Genomic DNA, 5,311 nt, shown 5'->3' with positions numbered 1-5,311 from the left:
CAGCCGAGTTGTACGGGAGAATGTGAAAAGTGTTCATATGTAGTAAAAACCAGAGAAATCCGTCCGTTTTCGTCATTTGTTATCGAATCGACTTCAAGCCTGATCGTCACATTAGCCGGAATTCTCTCTGAAACGGTTGTACTTATCGACTGCAAAGCCAATGTCGCGTGCAGCGGTATGCGGAGACACTAAAAGCACCATACTAGAACACAGATGAAGCTTCTAAGTTGAAGTAATAGCCAGTAAGAAGTAGTACCATTCAAGTTTTAGGTATCGATTATTGACATTTTAGCTGGCTTTGGTGCCTTGGACATGAGCTAGGACCTTAACATTCTGCATGAAAGGAGGACTAGCAGCCGAGTTGCACGGGAGAATGTGAAAAGTGTTCATATGTAGTAAAAACCTGAGAAATCCGTCCGATTTCGTTATTTGTTGTCGAATCGACTTAAAGCCAGATCGTCACATTGGCAGCTCTTCTCTCTGAAACAGTTGTACTTATCGTCTGCAAAGCTATGTCGCGTGCTGCGGTATGCGGAGACACTAAAAGCACCATAGTAGAACACAGATGAAGCTTCTAAGCTGATGTAATAGCCAGTAAGAAGTAGTACAATTCAAGTTTTAGGTATCGATTATTGACTTTTTAGCTGCCCTTGGTGCCTTGGACATGAGCTAGGACCTTAAGATTCTGCATGAAAGGAGGACTAGCAGCCGAGTTGTACGGGAGAATGTAAAAAGTGTTCATATGTAGTAAAAACCTGAGAAATCCGTTCGTTATCGTCATTTGTTATCGAATCGACTTAAAGCCAGATCGTCACATTAGCCGCTATTCTCTCTGAAACGGTTGTACTTATCGACTGCAAAGCTATGTCGCGTGCTGCGGTATGCGGAGACACTAAAAGCACCATAGTAGAACACAGATGAAGCTTCTAAGATGATGTAATAGTCAGTAAGAAGTAGTACAATTCAAGTTTTAAGTATCGATTATTGACTTTTTAGCTGACTTTGGTGAATTGGACATGAGTTAGGACCTTAAGCTTCTGCATGAAAGGAGGTCTAGCAGCCGAGTTGAACGGGAGAATGTGAAAAGTGTTCATATTTAGTAAAAACCTGAGAAATCCGTCCGTTTTCGTCATTTGTTATCGAATCGACTTAAAGCCAGATCGTCACATTAGCCGCAATTCTCTCTGAAACGGTTGTACTTATCGACTGCAAAGCTATGTCGCGTGCTGCGGTATGCGGAGACACTAAAAGCACCATAGTAGAACACAGATGAAGCTTCTAAGTTGATGTAATAGCCAGTAAGAAGTAGTACCATTCAAGTTTTAGGTATCGATTATTGACTTTTTAGCTGGCTTTGGTGCCTTGGACATGAGCTAGGACCTTAAAATTCTGCATGAAAGGAGGACTAGCAGCCGAGTTGCACGGGAGAATGTGAAAAGTGTTCATATGTAGTAAAAACCAGAGAAATCCGTCCGTGTTCGACATTTGTTATCGAATCGACTTTAAGTTAGATCGTCACATTGGCCGCTCTTCTCTCTGAAACGGTTGTACTTATCGTCTGCAAAGCTATGTCGAGTGCTGCGGCATGCGGAGGCACTAAAAGCACCATAGTAGAACACAGATGAAGCTTCTAAGTTGATGTAATAGCCAGTAAGATGTAGTACAATTCAAGTTTTAAGTATCGATTGTTGACTTTTTACCCTTCTTTGGTGCCTTGGGCATGAGCTAGGAACTTAAGATTTCGCATGATAGGAGGTCTAGCAGCCGCGTTGCACGTGAGAATGTGAAAAGTGATCATATGTAGTAAAACCCTGAGAAATCCGTCCGTTTTCGTCATTTGTTGTCGAATCGACTTAAAGCCAGATCGTCACATTGGCCGCTCTTCTCTTTGAAACGGTGGTACTTATCGTCTGCAAAGCTACGTGTCGTGCTGCGGTATGCGGAGACACTAAAAGCATCATAGTAGAACACAGATGAAGCTTCTAAGTTGATGTAATAGCCAGTAAGAAGTAGTACAATTCAAGTTGTAGGTATCGATTATTGACTTTCTAGCTGGCTTTGGTGCCTTGGACATGAGCTAGGACCTTAAGATTCTGCATGAAAGGAGGACTAGCACCCGAGTTGAACGGGAGAATGTGAAAAGTGTTCCTATGTAGTAAAAACCTGAGAAATCCGTTCGTTATCGTCATTTGTTATCGAATCGACTTAAAGCCAGATCGTCACATTAGCCGCTCTTCTCCCTGAAACGGTTGTACTTATCGACTGCAAAGCTATGTCGCGTGCTGCGGTATGCGGAGACACTAAAAGCACCATAGTAGAACGCAGATGAAGCTTCTAAGATGATGTAATAGTCATTAAGAAGTAGTAAAACTCCAGTTTTAGGTATCGATTATTGACTGTTTAGCTGGCTTTGGTGCCTTAGACATGAGTTAGGACCTTAAGATTCTGCACGAAAGGAGGTCTAGAAGCCGAGTTGTACGGGAGAATGTGAAAAGTGTTCATATGTAGTAAAAACCTGAGAAATCCGTCCGTTTTCGTCATTTGTTATCGAATCGACTTAAAGCCAGATCGTCACATTGTCCGCTCTTCTCTCTGAAACATTTGTACTTATCTTCTGCAAAGCTATGTCGCGTGCTGCGGTATGTGGAGACACTAAAAGCACCATAGTAGAACACAGATGAAGCTTCTAAGTTGATGTAATAGCCAGTAAGAAGTAGTACCATTCAAGTTTTAGGTATCGATTATTCACTTTTTAGCTGGCTTTGGTGCCTTGGACATGAGCTAGGACCTTAAGATTCTGCATGAAAGGAGGACTAGCAGCCGAGTTGCATGGGAGAATGTGAAAAGTGTTCATATGTAGTAGAAACCTGAGATATCCGTCCGTTTTCGTCATTTGTTATCGAATCGACTTAAAGCCAGATCGTCACATTGGCCGCTCTTCTCTCTGAAACGGTTGTACTTATCGATTGCAAAGCTATGTCGCGTGCTGCGGTATGCGGAGACACTAAAAGCACCATAGTAGAACACAGATGAAGCTTCTAAGATGATGTAATAGTCAGTAAGAAGTAGTACAATTCAAGTTTTAAGTATCGATTATTGACTTTTTAGCTGACTTTCGTGCCTTCGACAAGAGTTAGGACCTTAAGATTCTGCATGAACGGAGGTCTAGCAGCCGAGTTGTACGGGAGAATGTGAAAAGTGTTCATATGTAGTAAAAACCTGAGAAATCCGTCTGTTTTCGTCATTTGTTATCGAATCGACTTAAAGCCAGATCGTCACATTAGCCGCAATTCTCTCTGAAACGGTTGTACTTATCGACTGCAAAGCTATGTCACGTGCTGCGGTATGCGGAGACACTAAAAGCACCATAGTAGAACACAGATGAAGCTTCTAAGTTGATGTAATAGCCAGTAAGAAGTAGTACCATTCAAGTTTTAGGTATCGATTGTTGACTTTTTAGCTGGCTTTGGTGCCTTGGACATGAGCTAGGACCTTAAGATTCTGCATGAAAGGAGGACTAGCAGCCGAGTTGCACGGGAGAATGTGAAAAGTGTTCAAATGTAGTAAAAACCAGAGAAATCCGTCCGTGTTCGACATTTGTTATCGAATCGACTTTAAGCCAGATCGTCACATTGGCCGCTCTTCTCTCTGAAACGGTTGTACTTATCGTCTGCAAAGCTATGTCGAGTGCTGCGGCATGCGGAGACACTAAAAGCACCATAGTAGAGCACAGATGAAGCTTCTAAGTTGATGTAATAGCCAGTAAGATGTAGTACAATTCAAGTTTTAAGTATCGATTGTTGACTTTTTACCCTTCTTTGGTGCCTTGGGCATGAGCTAGGAACTTAAGATTTTGCATGATAGGAGGTCTAGCAGCCGCGTTGCACGTGAGAATGTGAAAAGTGTTCATATGTAGTAAAAACCTGAGAAATCCGTCCGTTTTCGTCTTTTGTTGTCGAATCGACTTAAAGCCAGATCGTCACATTGGCCGCTCTTCTCTTTGAAACGGTGGTACTTATCGTCTGCAAAGCTACGTGTCGTGCTGCGGTATGCGGAGACACTAAAAGCACCATAGTAGAACGCAGATGAAGCTTCTAAGATGATGTAATAGTCATTAAGAAGTAGTAAAACTCCAGTTTTAGGTATCGATTATTGACTGTTTAGCTGGCTTTGGTGCCTTAGACATGAGTTAGGACCTTAAGATTCTGCACGAAAGGAGGTCTAGAAGCCGAGTTGTACGGGAGAATGTGAAAAGTGGTCATATGTAGTAAAAACCTGAGAAATCCGTCCGTTTTCGTCATTTGTTATCGAATCGACTTAAAGCCAGATCGTCACATTGGCCGCTCTTCTCTCTGAAACATTTGTACTTATCTTCTGCAAAGCTATGTCGCGTGCTGCGGTATGTGGAGACACTAAAAGCACCATAATAGAAAACAGATGAAGCTTCTAAGTTGATGTAATAGCCAGTAAGAAGTAGTACAATTCAAGTTTTAGGCATCGATTATTGACTTTTTAGCTGCCATTATTTCCTTGGACATGAGCTAGGACCTTAAGATTCTGCTTGAAAGGAGGACTAGCAGCCGAGTTGCACGGGAGAATGTAAAAAGTGTTCATATGTAGTAAAAACCTGAGAAATCCGTCCGTTATTGTCATTTGTTATCGAATCGTCTTAAAGCCAGATCGTCACATTAGCCGCTCTTCTCTCTGAAACGGTTGTACTTATCGACTGCAAAGCTATGTCGCGTGCTGCGGTATGCGGAGACACTAAAAGCACCATAGTAGAACACAGATGAAGCTTCTAAGATGATGTAATAGTCAGTAAGAAGTAGTACAATTCAAGTTTTAAGTATCGATTATTGACTTTTTAGCTGACTTTGGTGCCTTGGACAAGAGTTAGGACCTTAAGATTCTACATGAACGGAGGTCTAGCAGCCGAGTTGTACGGGAGAATGTGAAAAGTGTTCATATGTAGTAAAAACCTGAGAAATCTGTCCGTTTTCGTCATTTGTTATCGAATCGACTTAAAGCCAGATCGTCACATTAGCCGCAATTATCTCTGAAACGGTTGTACTTATCGACTGCAAAGCTATGTCGCGTGCTGCGGTATGCGGAGACACTAAAAGCACTATAGTAGAACACAGATGAAGCTTCTAAGTTGATGTAATAGCCAGTAAGAAGTAGTACCATTCAATTTTTAGGTATCGATTGTTGACTTTTTAGCTGGCTTTGGTGCCTTGGACATGAGCTAGGACCTTAAGAGTCTGCATGAAAGGAGGACTAGCAGCCGAGTTGCACGGGAGAATGTGAAAAG

Source organism: Schistocerca gregaria, unplaced genomic scaffold (genome assembly GCF_023897955.1).
Source record: "Schistocerca gregaria isolate iqSchGreg1 unplaced genomic scaffold, iqSchGreg1.2 ptg000387l, whole genome shotgun sequence".
Taxonomy (NCBI): Eukaryota; Metazoa; Arthropoda; class Insecta; order Orthoptera; family Acrididae; genus Schistocerca; species Schistocerca gregaria.
The sequence above is the reverse complement of the archived record's forward strand: the minus strand, read 5'-3'. Positions refer to the sequence as shown.